General features: G+C 36.9%; 1 protein-coding gene across 4 annotated transcripts in view; it reads left to right on the forward strand.

Moving 5' to 3' along the window:
- The first annotated feature begins 8,093 nt into the window (after positions 1-8,093).
- IPO11 (importin 11) overlaps positions 8,094-20,620 on the forward strand; it is a 169,026-nt gene continuing 156,499 nt past the window's right edge. For all 4 annotated transcript variants that reach the window (XR_010378510.1, XM_010974915.3, XM_031445867.2 and 1 more), the window contains exon 1: positions 8,094-8,250. The gene's annotated coding sequence lies outside the window, so the exon portion shown is untranslated. The remainder of the gene's footprint in view (positions 8,251-20,620) is intronic.

Genomic DNA, 20,620 nt, shown 5'->3' on the forward strand with positions numbered 1-20,620 from the left:
CAGTGTATTAAACAGGTGCTGGGCCTGGAGATTCAAAGTTAAATAGGAAACTGGTCTTCTCAAAGTTTATTCCATTGAGAGAATTAGACAAAAAGTCGGAAATTGTAAATGTAATTGGTGCGCATTGGGTGTTACGATAGGACAGTGTATCAGATTGTAAGTATCATGAATACAAGGTCCATGTTTGTTTTGCCTGGCACTGTAATGGTTCTCAGGTTTTAAAGTTCCTGTATGTGCCTTATTTCCTCGAAGAAACATGTTTTTTATGGGGGTGGGGTTGGGGGAGGGGGGTCATTACCAAAGCTGACTCTTCCCTGCACAGTTGTGTGCATTCCCAAGCCTTGCTTGTTCTTCGCTGTAATTCTAATTCAGGAAAAAATTCATATACCCTAGTTGCGTCTTCAACTACCTCTTTCATTCCACTAATCACTAATTTATTCCACAATTTTGGAGAATGTACAGGCCAGGCACTGTGTCAAATATTAGGAATAAAAAAAAAAAGACTATGACATAATTCCTGCTTTTAAAAAACCTTCTGTCGAGAGAGGCAGACATGCAAATAATTATAATAATAGTACCATCTGATGATCAATTATTTGCCAGGTATTTAAGGTCCATTATCTCATTTCACCATTCCAAACAGTTCTCTAAAATGGGGCCTTATTTTTATGTTCATTTACAGGTGAGGAAACTGAAGAACAAAAATGTTTAATGTTTTGCTAAGATCACACAGTAAGCGACAGCTACGTCTTTAATCTAGGTCTGTATTCCAAAGACTGTGCTTTAAAAGAGTCATGATCATAGCACTATGGCTAATACTTGAGGAAACTGGGGATCACTTTCAAAATATAATATTTGAGCTGAATGAAAAGACAAACAAGTTAGCTACAAAAGTTTGGGGATTGAAAGAGAACAGCACCCACAAAGCCAAGATATAAGAGTGTTTGAAAAGGAAAAAGAAACTTAGTATACCCGACAAATAAACAGGTAAGGTAAGTAGGGAGTTACCGTAAAGGGCCTCAAATGTTATGCCAAGGAGCTATGGTGGTCACTGAGGAACTCAGGTAACCATTTTGCTCTCTCTTCTCCTCTCCAGCTGTGAGAACTGCTGGAGGTCACACAACAAGGCAGATAGGAGACATTCATGGGCTTCACATTTAGCTGAATTCTGATCCCTGCCTGGCCAGCTCTTGAATTCCCTCAAATCTTCCTCTCCCCTTTTCCCTCAGGGATCTTCAAAGCTGCTTAATTCTCAGGTCTCCTACACTGCCACCTCCCCAGCTCCTCAGCAGGGGGCCTTGCTTGTTACTTCACAGAAGGAATGCACGATCACCTCACCTTCCTGGGTCACTGCTCCACACACTGGGGGCACAGCGATGAGTGAAACAGTGGTGCTTGCGTTCTAGTGAGGAAAAACAGATATTATGTCAAGGTGATAAGTGTGAGGAAAAAAATAAAGCCAAGGAGAAAGAGGTCAACAGGGTGGGTGGGAGAAGCTTTTTTATGTAGTATGGTGGACAGCAAGGATGGAACCCAAATGATAATTTTCTTTTGACTAAAATAGCATGACCCTCCTGGAAGAGGGCACATAGTAAGCCACGTAAGACTAAATGACCGAGGTGAGTTTGCACATTGAGCTTACCTAGAGGCCAAATTGTTTGTCTACGTATGAACCTTGAGTCACTTGTGTCACAAACATTAGGGCACATGTTATGAGCTGGATTGTGTCCCTCCCAAATTCATATGTTGAAGCCACAACCTCTAGTCCCTCAGAATGTGACTGTATTTGTAGATAGTGCCTTAAAAGAGGTAACTAAGTTAAGATGAAGTCTTCAGGGTGTGACCTACTCCAGTCTGACTGGTGTCCTAATGAAAGGAGGAAATTTGGACACAAAAAGACACCATGGGAGTGTATACACAGAGGAAAGGCCGTATGAGGACACAGCCAGAAGGCAGCCACCCTCAACCTAAGAAGAGAGGCCTCAGGAGAAGCCTACCCTGCTGACACCTTGATCTTGGGCTTCAAGCCTGCAGAACTATGAGAAAATACATTTCTCTCAGTTAAGCCACACAGTCTGAGTCATTTTATTATGGCAACCCCAGCAAACTAATACAACATGTAATGAAAATTCATATTCCCAAATTCTAAACCAAACATTATGGGTCAGAAAAAGATTTGGCTTCGGCAACTCCATTTTTTTAACAGACTGTCTAGGAGGTTCTGATGCACATGGAAGGTAGGGATTCACTATTTTCTGCACTAAAAGAACACGATTGGTTGAAGAATTTCTTCAGAAGTAAAAAAGGATGGGGAGGGCTACCCTCATCAGCACATGGAAATTGTTCTAATAATTGGGATCACTTACTATTCTGGCCAAATTTCATCCAAAAATTTTTTTTCTTTTAGTGCCAAGGCAGCATTTAGAAGTGAGATAATGTTGGGTATATATCTTGGATCCATGAGTCCTAGGGAATTGGATAATATTGGGATATGAACTCCATTAAAGAAATGAGCATGAAACTTATGCTGGAATGTATTTGAGTTATCTTTGCAGCTGTGAATGGCTTTATAATTATAAAAAATAATTTTATGCTTCTCTGGTTCATATTTATATCCTTTGTTTATGAAAAATAATTATTTTTCAGTTTGGGTGTGCAGAGTTGATTCATTGCCATTCTTGTAATGCTTTGTTGTCAATAAAACATATCATAACTTGAAAAAGAATTATAATAGCATTTGTTTTGGTAGAAGAGGCTTATTAAAATTCACAGCATTCTTGAAATGATAACATTTTTAATGTGCCAGGGAAATAATAAAGAATAAAAATAAAATATTGAGAGTACTTTCCTGTATAAAGTATAATTCCTCACAGACGTTCAGTGTGTTCAAAAGTCATAAAAACATAAAAACTAAGATTGTTTGAATTTTACACTTTTAACATAGATTCAGTAATTGAAACACCATGTTCCTGTGAAAAAGGAATATAATTCACCTGGACAAAATAAAACAAAATCAAATTGAAATCTGACTAATATCCAGCTGTTTAATTTCATTAGAACAATGAGCTATTATTATTACTGTTGTGACAATATTCAAATCTAAATACTAAAATGAAGTGCTCCTTTACAAAGCAGGACAATTCAGAGTACCTAGAGACTTGATTTCTACTATGCTGTCTTAATCTTAACAGAAAAATGTGATGAAATTTGGCTGAAAGAAGTAATATACCTTGAATACTATGAGTAAGATTCTTCTATAAAAAATGTTCTAATTTTTTTCTGATCATTAAAATGCTGTCTTAAATTAATCAAATTAATTTTAAAAGAAGATTATGATCTCTGTTTAATACCAGCATGCTGAGTTTAAGCATTGCCAGTGACTATCTAATAATTGTCAGTGAAAATCTAATACATAATAATCGATACCTTCCAAAAGCATCTGTCAGATGAATGTTTTCATCATTGCCATAAAGTAATATAGATCATGTCACAAAATAAAGCAGTTTGAAGTTTTCCAAATACAACAAAAAAATTATTGCACTGAGATTTCTATTTGTGAATTATCACAGAGCCTACTTTGTATTATATTTTTATATTTGTACTTATATTTTCATATTGCATTTTATAGGTTTCAAAGTACTTTCCACACAATTAGATTTTTCAGAAAACTGTGGGAAGTTGTTAGGGCAAGCTTGATTACCCTATTTTCCTTAGTCTAAGAAACTTAGTCTCATAGAGATTAAAGGTATTGCTCAAAGTCCTTCAAGTAGGTGGCATCAGAGGTAGGGGTGGAAGCCTGTACCCTTGCCACAGCAGGACACCAGCCTATTTCTTGTGGCCTCTGCTGGTCTCTACTTAACAACTGAACGTTGGCATCACAGTCAGTTACCTTTGGCTCTGGATATCTGCGGATTATGCATCGGCGTAGTCCAAGGGCCCAGTGTAGATTGTGCCATCTTCTGTAAGGGATTTGGATGTTCAGGGATTTTGGTATCCAGGAGGGATCCTGGAATAAATCTCCCGCGGATACTGAGGAATGACTACTCTCATCACTGATGGAATGGCAGGAAAGCAAAAGAGACTAGCTGAGCCGTTCTAAATACAGTGTAAAGCAATTTCACTTTTTAATAAACTAATGTATGGTTCAAGTGAATTCTAAAGTATGGAGTTCAAAAAATTAGATCTTTGTTTACCATAAATTTAAGAATAAATTGTGTACAAAGCAACAATTAATGACAGAGATGTACTAAGTAAAACTAATTTTATTTTCCTCTTCTATGCATTTCCTGGGCCCCAAAGATAGGACAACTAAATTATAAACGACATAACAAAACCAAAAACTTAGCTTGCAAAAATTCTGAAAAATACAGAGAGTAAAGAGAAGATGAAAAATTTACATATAATTGCAATATGTTGGGATAACCTCTGTGAACATTTTGACACACACTTTTCTCCTATTGTTTTAGCAACACATATTTTTACATAGTTGAGATCACACAATTTGCTGTTTTTTCCATAAAATACAGTAACATAAAAAGCACTTTTCCTGTTATTATGCAATCTTGATAATCAATACTGAAAGCTGCTATGGAAGATTTCATCTTGTGAATGTGTAAGGGTTTACTAAATCATTCCTATGCCATCATTGTAAAAAATAGAGCCATGCCCATTTTACTGCACGCATGAAAAATATTTTCTATAATTTGTATTATTTCCCTAGTATAGATTTCTAAGACTGGAGTTAGGCAAACTGTATGAACATTTTAGTCTCTGAATATACATTAATACGTTATATTCTAAAACACTTAAATCAGTTTTCATTCTTACCAGTAGAATATGAAAAAAGGTTGTTTGAACCTAAGAAATACATAGGTACATGGTATTCTTACAGTACTTTTTCAAAACTAGAAATAATGTTATTTATTATTTTCTTTGATTATTTAATACTTAAACATAGCAAATAATTTTAGATAATACCAAAAGATTTTAGAAAGGGAAACCTACCACCCAGAGTTTACTTCCATTAACATATTGATATTTTCCAAGACTTTTTGGATGTATAAAACTCTTCTAACCCCCTGCTCCTACCTAGTTAAATATGATAGACATCTTTTAAGGTTAATGAATATAAATCTACATCACCATTTTGAACAGGTGGAGAATATTCCATAGTATGAACAGTATAATTACATATAATTTATGTAATCAGTTCTTAGCGAAGACATTTATATTATTTCAATTTAAAGAAAATCGTAAATAGGGTGGGTATAGCTCAGTGGTAAGAGTGCATGCTCAGCATGCATGAGATCCTGGGTTCTATCTTCAGTACCTCCACTTTAAAAAAAAAATGTAACTCAATAAAAAAAATCATGAACAAAACAATCCGCTACAAAATTGTATTACCAAGGGCAGATGAACTAATTTCTCAAAGACTTATTTTTTTTAACGTGGTAAGCTTCTAATGAGTTAATTTATAAGCAGCTATTGCCCAAGACCCATTTTTACACAAGTTGCAGTATCAAATGCAGTGTAGCAAGTTGGAAAGCCTATGACTTTGGAGCACCTATTAGTTTTATATTGCTGCTGTAAAAAATTACCACAACCAATAGCTTAAAACAACACAAATTTATTAACTTGGAGTTCTGAAGGTCAGAAGTCTAAAATCATCTGCAGGACTGAGTTTCTTCCAGAGACCGTAGGAAAGAATTCATTCCCTTGACTTTTCCAGTTTCCCTAGGCTGCCTGCACTCCTTGACTTATGGTCCCATGTCACTCTGACGTTACTTCCTTGGTCACTTCTCTCTCTTAGACATTCCTGTCTCCCTCTTATGAAGACCCTTGTGAATACATTGGGCCCACAAAATAATCTTCCTGTCTCAAGATTCTTAATTTAATTGTATCATCAAAGTTCCTTCTGTCATGACAGGTAATTATATTCACAGGTTTTGGGATTGGGATGTGTTTTTCTTTTATTCTACCTATTACAAACCGTATGTTTAAACTTGAATCTGCTCCTCTATTTGAGAATCTGAAATTATTTAATTCATATGAGCATCATCTTCTAATCAGTAAAATGAGGGAAAGAATACACCCCATATAGGGTGGTGATGAGGGTTAATAAATTAAATTACAGGAAATGTTTACTGCTCAATGCCAGGCACTTAAAAACACTTAGAAAGGTAGCTGGCACATAGGAGATATATAGAAGAAATTAGTTATTATAATATAATTACGGAAACAAAGGAGTTGCATGTTATTATTTACCTGTTTCTTGGAAATTACTGGAGACAGGGGTGAGGGAAGCTAATTTTTCTTTAATTATAGCATTTGCTTCTTCAACTTTCTGCTTTCTCTTTTTGCTTTTCAATCGTTTTTTTGGGGACAGCACTGAATTTATGTTTATATTTTAAATATTCTGAACAGACCTAATGATGATTTAATTTAAATTAATTTAATATTTGTCTTTGTCTCCAAAAAAACGTGAGAATATGAGAATATAGCAACAAAATGCAGCTGACATAACAAAATAAATATGAGATTATTTATACAGATGTACACATTTGCATTATAAAAAGTATATTACTAGATTTTACGTTCATAGTAGCTGAAGCTAGGACCTCCTAGTGCATCTTAATTTGGTGTCCTAAAATTGTAGGCAGAATTTGTGTATATGTGCGTTTTTCTAAGTTACAGCTTTCCTTTGATATCCAAAAAATCCATTGTTCCAAATAGAAAAGATCCTTCTAAATCAATTTTAAAATTTCAATTAAAATTAGGTAATTTTTTCACTTTATTGCATATTCCTTATGCCTTGTTATACAAAGTGTGATCTATGGATGAGCAGCATTAACTGGAAACTCATTAGAAATGAAGAATCTCAGGTCCCACCTGAGACCAGCTGAATCAGCATTTACATTTTAACAAGATTGCCACGTGATTCTTTGCATGTTTAAAATTTGAGAAGTATTACCTTTCAGTAAAATTATAAAAGATACAATTAAGCAAAATAAATTAGAAAATAAAACATGCCCACAATACCAGCCAACAAACCCTGTTAACATTTGACATATATTTATTTCCAAAAATGGAACCACATGGAGCATATTGTTTTGTAACCCACTCTTTTCCTGGGGCATTGTGAACGTGTTAACATGTCAACATAATTCTTAATGGCCAAATTGTATTTTATTATATATGCATGTATCATGTTTTCGTCATTCCTTTCTTGGTGGTCGTTTAGGTGATTTTTATGTTTTTACTTTTAAAAACAGCTCTTGTGGGATGAACATCCTTGTAATGCAGGGCTTATGATTGCCTGGTTCAAAACCTAACTGCTACTTAGTAGCTGTGTGAATATAGGCAGGTTTCTTGACCACTCTGTGCATTAATTTCTTCATCTGCAAAATGGGCATAACAAAAAGCACCTCATAGGGTTGTTTTGAGGATTAAAATATATGATTCATGTCAAGATCTTAGAACAGTGTCTGGCAGGTTCTAAATGCTTAATGAATGTTACCTATTATTTTTATTCACCTTATGAACACTCAACTATTTCCTTACAACTTTTTTTTCCTAAAGATGCGAAAACTTAGATCACTAAGCTAGCTAGTAGCAGAGGCAGAGAAAAGTGGATTTATTTCTTTTCAATCTTTCCACCCTTGCTATCATTCTGGACTAGACCTCCCAGCAAAATAAGTTATTCGTGGGAGGGTTGACTGATAAAAATAGGATTATTTAAAAATTCTTCTCTATCGAGACGGTTCGTAAAACAATGCAGTCTGGTAGCTGATGTCTAGAATAAGAAAGGGAAAATGGTTCTGATTTAAGCTTCGATCAACGCAGGAGACAGTTGATTTTCCCACAGTTGGGGCTGAGCGGACCTATGGTTTCCATGGTTACAGGTCGCGCAGCGTCGACTCCCTGCTCTCTATACTGCGCAAGCGTACAGAGCTGCCTTAGCCGCCCGGCGCCTTTGGTTTCGAAGAGAAAGCTCCTCCCTCCTCTTCCGCTGTTGTCCTATCGCCTTCTTCCTTTGCCGAGTCCACGCGCTCTGGGTGTCCGTGACGCAGTATTCGTGCGTCCGCGTCGTTTGGAGCCGCGACGCTGAACATGGCGCGTTCCTAGAAGCCGCTTTCGGCATCAGTAGGCGGCGGCGTGTGGACTGGAAGCGTGGGGCGCCGGATAACCGACGCCGCTTCGTGTCGGGGCGTGGAAGCGGGAGAGCCGGGCCTTTGCGGACCGAACCAAACGGTGAGGCCCTGGCCTGAGGGCCACAGTGCGCGCGCGAGAGGAAGGGAGCAGTGGGCTGGGCAGCGGAGACCGGAGAGGCGAGGGAAGAGCGTGGGGCTACCCGGAGGCCAGGGATAGCAGTAGCGCGGCGAGGGCGGCCTGCAGGCTTGCCTCTCCATTACCCTAAGAACCCCTGGGAGCTCGGGGCTGTCCCAGTCAGCGCGGGAACGGGAAGCATGGTCACGTACGAAGCAGGGTGCGGGGAGGCAGGGGCTGGGTGCCAAGATGAGGAGGACGTAGGGTGCTCATTGTGGCTCCGGCTGCGGGCCGGGGTGGTGCATATGCCCTTGGGGGATAGGTGGTGCCAATTTTCAGAGAACGTGCTCATCCTTAGTGTATTGTTACTGCACACACGACATTGCTACTAATAGCACTATTGTGAGTGCTTTAAATAGCCTTTAGACCCTTGCTTGCCTTTAATGAACAAATGAAGGAAGTTAACATGTTTCAGAGGACCTACTTGCTGAGGTATGGCCGCCAATGCTCAAGCCCAGCGACTTCTGCAGCTGTATATTTGAGGATATTTGTGATTCAGCAAAACTATTTTGAGGCCCGTTGCATTTGTCGTTTTTTTTTTTTTTTAATCTTTTCATGACATAGTGGTGAACGAGGGAAGTATTTCAGAGTGACTTGACTAAATAGGTAGGACTGGTAGATTGCCTCCTGGTGCCAAGATTGCAATTGACATCCCTCCTCCCCACCCCATTTAAAGAGCTCAGTTTTTAGTGCGGTAGTGCCCTTGAGATTTGATTATTCTTCAGAAGGGAGTGAGGAAGAGCAGTTTACAGCCATAATGTTTTTTCTTTTTTGTTTCGATAGGGAGTTCATTCCTTCACTGTCACATTATTTCATACTTCTCTATTCAGTACAGAGGCTTCAGGTTAAAGGCAGAGTGACTCTACGATGTAAGGCATCCATTTCATGACACCTTTTCTTAAATCTTTCATCACTGAGGAAGATTTCCGTGAAATTAGAATGAAAATGTCTCCCTGTTGGTTGTGATAGGATTGTGGAATTTTTTCCCCCTGTAACCCCGGGTACAGGGAATAGTAGGAACAGTTTAATTATAGCAGTAGTTTGTGACAGTGTATTATAGCCCCAGGGCAGCTGGGCTGCCTGCCCTAGTTACACTTCCTAAAGCAGAAGAAAATGCTCAACACAAATTTAGTGTGGCAATACGATTGATAGTTCTAAACAGGTAGTTGAAGATTACTTGGGAATTAATATAAAAATCTTTAGGTTTTGTGACATAGTGAGTGTGTTTGCATTCAGGATCAAACCAGGATGCAAAAGAACCCTTGTAGCCATGTGGCAGTTAAAGTATACTGAAGATATTTCCAGATATATACATGTGTTTTTTCAGAAATGTTCGTACCTTGAGAGCGCTATGTTTGATTAGATAGATTTTAACCTTATATTTTTATGCGTGTGTGTTTGTATTTAATCTTAGGCTTCTGTTAATTTAGTGTTACTGATGTCAATTCCTTTCTTTTCCTATCTGCACCAAATGGGGACTGTCAGTTAATTTCAGAGTGTTTTAGGGAATGGCAAAACCCACTTCATGCAGCGTTCTTGAATGACAGTTCTGTATTCATTCAACAACAAACGTTTATTGACTAATGGGAAGGCAACCCAATAATCCTGTGTGTTCCTGGATAATGTTGCCGTATGTGGTGGGACCTTCACTGCTGTTTGCCCTCTTTCACCTGCGTACATGTCTGCCTCTATCTGTTCATCTCTCATTGTGCTCCGAGTTTTCTTCTCCTCAAGGACAGTGTTTCATCAGTGTATTAGTTTGCTTGGGCTGCCATACAAAATAGCAGAGACTGGATGACTTGATAAACAACAGAAATTTACCTTCTTGCAGTTCAGGAGGCTGGAAGTCCAAGACCAAGATTAGGGTAGAATTGGTTTCCTCGGAGGCCTCTCTCCTTAAGTTACAGGTGACCACCCTCTTTCTACCTCTTCACATGGTCGTACCTTTGTACACTAGAACCTCTGATGTTTCTTTTTCTTATTAGAACACCAGTTGTGTTGGATGAGGGGACACTCTGATGGCCTCATTTTAACTTAGTCACATCTTCAAACATTTTTATCTTCAGGACTGGAGATACTGAGGGTTAGGGCTCCAACATACGAATTGTAGTTCAGTCCATCACACTTGGTTATTCCATTTTTACTCTCAACTGGTATTAACTTATCAGGATTTAAATGCATTCATCTTAAATACACTGTTTTCGTTCTAGATTTCTCTTCAGTTTTATCTGTTGTTATTTCCCTTAAGTTTCTTTTGTTTTCTTTTTTTTAAATGGAGGTACTGAGTATTGAACCCAGGACTTTGTGCATGCTAAGCACACTGGACCCCTGAGCTATACCCCTCCACCTCCCTTAAATTTCTTGAAAAAGTTATTTGTATACATTTTCTCCACCTTCTTGTTTTTTTTCCCCCAAATGTGTTAAAGTCTGGGAATCCACTGCTGTCACTGAATTTGACAAGGTGAAGGTCACCATTGATCTCTTTATTCTGAAGTGTTAAGGAATCTTTTTTATCATTTGTCATTTTGACTAGTTGTCCTTCTTGAAATTTTCTTGACACAATAGTCTCCGTATGTCCCTTCTGTGTGTTGGTCGGTCTTTCCTTGGTTTACTTTTCTCTTTTTTCTGACCACTGAAGATACTCATTTCACTCTGGGATATTATCTTCTGCTCTCTTCTGCCTCTGCCTTCTCTCCTTGAAGGGTTTCATCCCTGATGACTTCAACTACTATCTCTATTTTGATGACTCCCCAAATCCCTCAAAGCCCAGTTTTGCTGTAGTAAAATTTATCAGGAAGATAAGCTGTGGTCTTGGTATTTTGCTTCTCATGTCTAAAGATAAAAGCAAAAATCAGTTAATTTCATTTGGTGTCAGTGGACAGCACTGTGATCAAAAGGAACAATGTGGTGGTCAATAGAGAGTATTGGGTTGGGATAAGAGACTTGAATTCCAGGTTCCCAGAAATGTCACTAACGAGCCTGTGACCCTCGAGAAGTCACAGTTTATCCCTTTAACCTTTCTGGGACACAGTTTCTTGATCAGTAAAGCAAAATGCTTAAATTAGATAAACTTACTGTTTAGAGAGCTGACACGGATGGCTCCAAGGTGATAGAAAATTATTTTAATGATTCAAAGCATGAATTTAGTGATAAAATGTGGAACAGTTCCTGATTTTGAGGGCACTGCTGGGCATACAGCTTATACATATTTTAATGAATGAATGTTTATAAATGCAGTGACTCCTTAGGCTAAACTCTCACAAAAAGAATGAGATTCTTCTAAGACAAGTTACATGATATCTTGGACCAGTTATTGGAAACTACTGATCAGAGATGCTTATATTTGGAGAGGACTGATGGTTCCTTAACAGTTGGCAAAAGGTTTTGATTAAAATTTGATCAGTTATAGTCTATGCTATTACTTCCATCTGGTAAAGAGTATCTTGCTCAAAATCAAGCTTACAGCTTTTCCTTCCTATTTCTTTAACATCAGAGAAGGAACTTTGAAACCAATAAGCATAATTGCTCTTCTTTAGTAGTTTTTATACAGGTGTGTATTTTTTTTTCTTTCAGCTAAACAGATGTCAAAGAGGGTGGTGGTGACACTAGTTGGGGCCTCACTGCTGGCACCACCTTGATGGGGGTCACTGTAGTTTAGGATAAGCTCCTTAACATTCCCTGTTAGTATTGTTCAGTCATGGGGAACTCTGATGTATACCAAACAGGCCAAAGACTTATTGGAGACTACCAGTGACATTTTACTAAAAACTTCTAGTGATACACAAATATTCAGGTTTATTGGATAGGACTTCTCTCACAGCTGGCTCCTGGCACTGTATCCTGCCTTCTTACATAGTATGTAATTTACACAATTATTTCTCTGTCTCCACCTACTAGAATGTACTCTCCATAAGGGCAGGAATTTTTTTGTCTTAGTTCATTATGTATCTGAAGTGCCTGGAATAATGTCTGGCATTTATAGTTGTTCATAAATATTTGAATGAATGAACGAGTGAATGAATGATGTGTCTGAGGATTAGCCAAGTGATTGAGAGTTCAGGATTAGAACGAAGGGTATTAGATATTCCAGTGAAAGGCACTGTTAAATTTGGTTGGCCCAATATGCCCCATTTCGAAGTAGTCGAAGATACTATGTGAACTGTTCATTCATTTATTCATTCATTTTTTTCAGTTATTTCAGCCTCTTGTTTACTTCTGTAGTATCTTTTATAGGTATTTCTCTCTTTACTGTGATATAAATTCCTTTACTTCCAAAAAGATTGTGTCTTTGACCTCTTTTTCACCTTTTCTAAAAGTCTGCTTTCCACTCTTAGAAGTCATAATCACATTATTGCTCTGTTCAGTGCATCAGACGTTTACTGAGCATTTGCTATATCCCTGACACCGTACTAGGTGCTGGCATATAGAGATGACTAAGACACATTACTGCCTTTAAGCAACTTGTGATTTTGTAGAAGAGACTCAAGTAAACAAGGAAATAGATGTAATAATAGGAGTATGTGATGTGTGGAACAGTTGTGTGGAGGAGGGAGCCTTTACTGTCTAGTGCAGTTAAAGATTCCCAGAGGTGGTGGGCAGTCGGCAGTGAGCAGCAACTTGAGTAATTTCTATATTGTGGTCCATTAGCTGCCATTCTAAAAAACATACACCAAGTAGACAGAATTGTATCATGACCCTTATCTCCTCACCACCCAGGTTTAACAATTATCAGCTCATGGTCAGTCTTATTTCATCTTACCTCTGCCTACTTCCCCTCTAACTACACTGGTAGAGCTGTTTAGAAACTTGGTCAGATTCAGATTTAACTATTTATTTTGGCAGGCTGCTTTGTTTTAAGATTTTGTTTTCTCAAAGTAATAATGTATCCATTTAAGTTTTCTGATAGAACTTTTCTGTTTTGATTATGTTTGGACTCTTCCTCTGGTCTTCACAGAATTTCATTTCTTTCTTGTCTTGACACATTTACTTTCTCTAGTTTACCTTTGACTCCAGGCAGTTTAGCAATTTTGTAATATTTCCTATTCATAATTCCCCAGGAACATGTTTTCTGCCTCTTGTTCTTCTTTTTGTAGATTTGGGCTATAGATCATGATTTGACTTGCAGGAATTTAGCTGTCTTTCAAAGAATGACATCTTCCTCTCATCCCTCTGTAAGAAATGTTCCAGTAATATATGGTAAATACTATATTGCTCATACATTGCACCATTCAAATTTTTATTTGCCCAGTACCTATTTTTCCAGGAGGAAAACTGGAGCTTTAAAGTTGTTAGTGTCGCTTTCTCAGTGGCTTATATCTGGCTCTTTCTGAATATTTGTTCTTTTAAATGTGGGCTACGCATTTTCTCACTAGGTGATTTCATCCCTCTCTTTATATCATTCCGCCTATTCTTGTTCCATAGTTTCTCAATCTTCTTTACTCTAAAACATTGCTTATGAATATTACTTTTTAAAAAATTCAGTCATCTATGTTGTATAAAACTCAGAACACACTCATGTGTTCATCTTATGTTTTTGTTTGATAAAGAGTATTTTAAACGATGCAGTATTTAATTATAAAAGTAGAGATAGTGCTGTAAGGTAGTTCTTCGGTTGTCATATTTTGCCTCAATGCGAAGTTTTCTTTTTCATGTTTTCCGTACCATCATGTATTATATTAATCTTTAGGCTCTCATTCATTTCTTTCCTCCAGGAGATCTTTTCTCAGTATTCTTTCCCATAACTTCTTGAACCCTGAAAACCCTTGCTGTAGGATTGTCCTGCCACCTTGCAGATGGTTATCCTAGTCAAGTGGTCATTGAGAATTCCAGGGTTGCCTCTTGCAGCCCCAACACCCCCTGCCCATTTTTCTTGAGGGAAAAGGATACTTGGAACCTACTATTTGGGATGTCCTACTTACTTCTTAACCATCAGGTGGCACTGCAGATTACTCAACTTATTTTTACATCTTTAGAAATAGTAGATCTAGTAGGTCGTTATCTGGTAAAAAAAATAAATAAATAAATAAAAAAGTTGATGTGGAATCTTTCATGAAAAAGACTTCTGAGTGAAATTAAGATACTATTGATAACAAATACAAATTTATTCTCCTTTTGTATGATGGAAGTATACAGTATATATATGTGATGCTTAAAGGAAGGTAAATAATAAGTTAGAATTTGGGGTTGGTTTCATTTTTTCAGATTGTTAACTATTGCAAACTCTTGTCCTTATAAGCACCAAATAGTAAAAACATTAAATGCCTTTTAGAGATGAATATTTAAATAGTTAAATAGGTGAATATTTAAATAGTTAAAACTGCAATTCGGTTATAAGACTCAGAGTCCCCTAATTGAGGAAGATTGTCTTTTGGTAAACATTGCTATCACAAATCCAGGTAATATGGCAGAATGGTTTCTTATCAACACTTGCTACTGAAAACTGTTTGTAAGCTTTCTCTCCTGAACTTTTATGATCAGAGTGCAGTTATTGATCACATTATCTACTTAAGTCTGTATGTTCAATGTATTGATTTCTTGGTAGGTGCTTGACAAGAGAAATACGTGATGATTTCTTGAGAGGTTGGGATGTTTTAGGAATAGGAAAGAGAAATCAAGTAAATATTGGCATGGAAATTTAGAATATGTATAAAGTGAAAATTCTTGGCATTTTAAAAAAGGTATGTTTTTTTCATCATAAAGGTAAAATGTGTAGATCATTAGAATCCCCATAACCTCTGGGACTGTGGTAACACAACTACTGTTTATAGTCTTATGTTTCCTGCTTGTCTTTTATTCTTAGGCATTTTTATATTTGTTTAGCTTTATTACATATATTTTATGTAGTATTTTTTATTTGACATTATAGATATTCCCCTAATTGCAAAACAGACTAAGAATATTTTAAAATCTTGACAAGGTTTAGGATTTAAGCTTGAGTTCTACCACCAAGCAGGAGTTTGTAGGTCCTTTGAAACTCTTGAGTAGGTGGGGTATTTTAGGAGTAGAGAAGAGAAAACATGGAAGTATATCCTCTCCTTATCATTATATATGTTCTGTTGTGTCTATTTTATTCCAAAATAGATCAGTCTTTGATATCAATCTTTGATTGATCTTTACATGAAGTCTTATAGGGAATGATTCAGTAGACCTGGTGGTTTTTTAACGTGACAATATTTGGAGATACATGGAAGCATCTTGGAGTCAAAACAATCCCTAGGAAGTGTTATTTACTCATAGTATGCAGGGATGCTGAACAACCTGTAACGCATGTGACAGAGAAGAATTTTCCTGTGCAGACTGCCAAAAGCCTCTGTTGAGAAACTGAAATGAATCTAAATGGTTGCAGTGTGGATTTGAATGGCAAGAGCATCTTTGGAACCTTCTTGGCTTATGTCAAATCTTACGTTTTTTCATCTTGCTTTAGTTTCTTGAACAAATGCTCTTTCTTGCTATGAATTAACATCATTTGTTGATAGTCTAGCCATGTATTTTTCATTTCTTCAGTCACTTTTCCCTTTCTCACTAATTGTCATTTATATAGTCAGGGCACTTAAAAGAAAATAACAGCTTTTCTAAAATGCACAGACCATACAGTTCACCCACTGAAAGTGTACAATTCCATGGTTTTTAGTATATTCACAGAGTTGTGCAATCATTACTAAATCAATTTTAGAACATTTTATCACCCCAAATAGCAGTCACTCTGCATTTTTTCTCAGTCCTTTTTCATGGCTTGATAGATCACTTTTTTAGCATTGAATAATACTTAGTATTCAATTTTGATACTATTTGATAGTAATGTTCAATATTCAATATCCATTGTCTGGATGTATCACAGTTTATTTATCCATTCACCTACTAAAGTACTTCTTGGTTACTTCTAAGTGTTGATAGGTATGAATAAAGCTGCCATAAACTTGTGTGTGCAGGTTTTTGTGTGGTCATAAAGTTTTCAACTCCTTGGGTAAATACCAAGGAATGCAATTGCTGGATTGTATAGTAAGAATATGTTTAGTTTTCTTAGAAACCACCAGTCTTCCAAAGTGGCTGTACCATTTTGCATTTCCACCAGCAATACCTGAGAGTTCCTCTTGCCCTATGTCCTTGCTAGCATTTGGCCACTCTAATAGGTGTGTAGTGTATATCTTTGTTATTTTAATTTGCATTTCACTGGTGACATATGATGTGGAGTATCTTTTCAAGTGCTTATTTATTATTTTTATAATTGAGGTATAGTCAAGTGCTTATTTTCACATCTGTGTATCTTCTTTGGTGAGGTGTCTGTTAAGATCTTTCGTGCAATTTTTAATCAGGTTGTTTACTTACTGTTGAATTTTAAGAGTTCTTCATATACTTTGGATAATAGTGAATTATCAGGTATGTCTTTTGCAAATATTTTCTCCCAGTCTGTGTGTTTGTCTTCTCATTCTCTTGATACTGCCTTTTGCAGAGCAGTTTTTAATTTTAGTGAAGTCCCATTTATCAATTATTTCTTTCATGGATTGTGCCTTTGGTGTTGTATCTAAAAAGGCATCACCGTACCCAAGTTTATCTAGGTTTTCCTTTATATATATATATATATATTTTTTTTTTTTTCCTCCTTGATGAAGGCACTGGGGTTTGAACCCAGGACCTTATGCATGCCAAGCACGCGCTCTACCACTGAGCTATACCCCTAAACTGCTTTTCTGTATTATTTTCTAGGAGTTTTATAGTTTTGTGTTTTAAATTTTAGGTCTGTGATCCATTTTGAGTTAATTTTTGTGAAGGGTGTAGTCATTGTTTAGATTCTTTTCTTTTTCTTCTTGCATATGGATATCCATTTTTTTCCTGAACCATTTGTTAAATGGCCTGTTTTTCCTCTATTGTATTGCTTTTGCTTCTTTGTCAAAAGGTCAGTTGACTATATTAATGAGGGTCTATTTCTGGGTTTTCTTATCTGTTCCATTGATCTATTTATCTATCCTTTTGCCAATATCATTTTCTTGATTACTCTATCTTTATAGTAAGTCTTGAAGTCAGTAGTGTTGATCCTCCCAGTTCATTGTTCTTTAGCATTGTGTTGACTATTCCAGTTCTGTAGTTTCTCCATATAAACCTTAGAATCAGATTATCTGTATCCATAAGGTAACTTGTTGGGATTTTGATTGAAATTGCAGTGAATCTGTAGATCAAGTTGAGAAGTGACATCTTAACAGTTTTGAGTCTTCCTATCCATAAACATGGAATGTCTGTTTATTTAGTGGCTCTTTGATTTTGTTCATCAGTGTTTTGTAGTTTTCCTTATATAGATCTTGTATCTCTTTTGTTACTTTTATAACTAAGTGTTTCACTTTTGAGGGTGCTAATGCAAAGAATACTGTGCTTTTAAATTTTCACTTCCACTTTTTCATTGTAGATATGTAGGAAAGCAGTTGACTTTTGTGTATAAACCTTGTATCCTGCAGCCTTGCTATAAATTGCCTGTTAGTTCCAGGAGGTTTTTGGTTGATTTTTTTTTCAGAACTCTACATATATTGTCATGTCATCTTTGAACAAAGATTTACGTCTTCCTTCCTGATGTGTGTACCTTTTATTTTCTTTCTTATTACATTTGCAAGGACTTCCAGTTCCATGTTAAAAAGGAGTAGTGAGAAGGAAACATCCTTACTTTGTACCTGATCTTAGAGGGAAAGCTTTGAGTTTCTCACCGTTAAGTATGGTGTTATCTGTAGGTTTTCTCCACCTATTCTTTATCAGGTTGAGAAGGCTCCTCTCATCCTTTGCCTTTTAATCAGATTCTTTGTCTTTTTATTATCAAGTTCTAAAAGTGCTTTATGTATTTTGGATATAAGCCTCTTATCAGATATATGATTTGCAAATATTCTCTTGCATTCTGTGGATTGTCTTCACTTTCCTGCTGATGTTGTTTGGTAAAGTTTTAAATTTAGTGAATTTATCTGTTTTTTTACTCCAGTTGCTTGTGCTTTTGGTATCATATTAGAGAGTGCTTTGCCTAGGCCAAGGTCATGAAGATTTACTCCTAGATTTTCTTCTTAGAGTTTTATAGTGTTACCTCTTCATGCTTAGCTGTATGATCCATTTAGAGTTAATTTTTGTGTATCATATAAGGAAGAGGCTCAACTATTCTTTTGCATGAGGATATCCAGTGGTTCCAGCACCATCTGTTGAAGATTATTCTTTCTCCTTTGAATTATCCTGGTATCCTTGTTGAAAATCAGTCGACTTTAAATGTAAGAGTTTGTTTGTGGACTTTCAAATCTGTTTCATTGATGTGTATATCTATCCTATGCCAGTACCAACACTGTCTTGGTTACGGTAGCTTTATAGTAAGTTTTGAAATTTGGAAGTGTGAGTGAATTTCCCATATTTCCGTTACTGATTGTGATCTTAGAACATATTTGTATGATTTCGTTCTTTTTAAAATTTATTGAGGTATGTTTTGTGGCTTAGCGTATGGTCTGTCCTGGAGAATGTTTCATGTGTGCTTGAGAAGAATGGTTGCTTGCATTCTACTGTTGTTGTATGGATGTGTGTTAGGACTAGTTTGTGTTTAATGTTAAGACGTATTTCGTTGTTTTTCGTAGTCGTTCTGTCCATTATTGACAGTGGAGTATTGAAGTCTCCAGCTGTTGTTGTTCCTGGTTTAGCAAGTGGGGTGGGCACGATTGAGGCCTCTGTGCTTCTCCTGATGTGCCTGGGATAGAGCTGCTGCCACGCTAGTGGTGCCTGGGTTAGGGAAGAGTGCCCCAGACCTCTTGGTTGTGCTTGTCCGGAGTAGAGCTACTGGGGTGGGTGAGAGATGCTGGCTGCCCCTCCTGGGGGAGAAACTGTAGCCATCAATTGGGAGCTGAGGTGAGAGGAAGCCCCATCTTCGTGGCTTCTTCTGCCTGGAGTATAGCTTCTGTCACACTGTGGGGCAAGAGTGAATTCATGGCTCAGATACCATGGATTCTTGCTGATTTTACCAAGGTGTAGTAGTATTTCTAGCATAAACGTTTCTCCATTTGCTGTACGTCCTTAAACACACTTTGCAGAGACTATACATAGTTGCTCTTTATAACTTAAATCAGTTTCTGGTTGTTTCAGTGAGGAGAGGATCTGTGGAGCTTTTCATACCACCATTGCAGAAGTACTGTCTCTCACTTTAAACTGGAAACTGGATCTAGAGTCTTGATTAGATTATGGCCGATCATTTTTGGTGTTTAGAGATGGGTTGTATACTTCTTACTGCATCACATCAGGAGGCATTTAAGCTCAAGTTGTGCAGCTGTTGATAATAAATTTGCTTTTTTGGTTAAGCTGACTGACAGATCTCTTCATTTTAAACGTTTGTTTCTTCATTGCATTTAGCAAGTAACCTGTGGACACACTGGGAACATTCCATTCCCCAACAGCTGTTCTTTCACTTAATTCTTTTAGCCTCTGTTCTGTTACGGAATAAACTACTTTACCGGGAGTACCTTTTTTGATTTCGAAATTCTTTTTTCTTCAATTTTTATTGTAGTCTAACACCTTTTTCTAAGTCAGTCCGCTTACTCACTGCTTTAACTTTTAATAGTGGCTTGTGTGGAATGTCCTAAAACTAAGGACAAACACAGATATGTAGTAATCTGAAGAAAATTGTCATGGCGAGATTAAAGTCGATGCAGGCCTAAGGAGTCTGTCTGTTGGTAGCAGACAGAGGTACTGTATGTACTTGTTTCTTTCAATGAAAATTGGTCAGTTTCCACCTACAGGCAGATCTGTATTATCTTTGGATTTTGGATTTTACCAGAATTGGGAAGGTATCTTATAGAATAAAGCTTAGAAAGTCCACTTACAAGGTAAAAGTTATTTTTAAGCTCTGGGTCACATATTGCTTGGTTGTTTAGACTTTAATAGACTCAAAGACTACAGTTAAGTCCAGTAATGAATAAATTGAACTGACTGAATTGAGAAATAGTAAGAAGGGCAAAATGCCTGCCTTTTTAATTTTCACCTTCTCCTATTATTGTTCTTAGGGAAAAAAAAGAGTATGCATTTAGATTTTGAATAATGCTTTTTTATAGTGTGGTTGAAAGCTAGTAAAATACTCACAAGCAGTGTTTCCTCTTGCTCATGATTTTAAACTATACATATTAATGAAAATCAAAGCAACCTCAGTGTATATATTATTAATTAGAAAACCTAGCCAAATTTAATCTTGCTGTTAGCTTGGTTGTCTCCAGGGTCTTGATCATTGATAGAAACACAGAAAGGCAAAGGATACATTCTTCTAACATAGGTGTGGGATTTTTCTCACTGCACATAGACA

The sequence above is a fragment of the Camelus dromedarius genome, chromosome 3, assembly GCF_036321535.1.
Source record: "Camelus dromedarius isolate mCamDro1 chromosome 3, mCamDro1.pat, whole genome shotgun sequence".
Lineage (NCBI taxonomy): Eukaryota > Metazoa > Chordata > Mammalia > Artiodactyla > Camelidae > Camelus > Camelus dromedarius.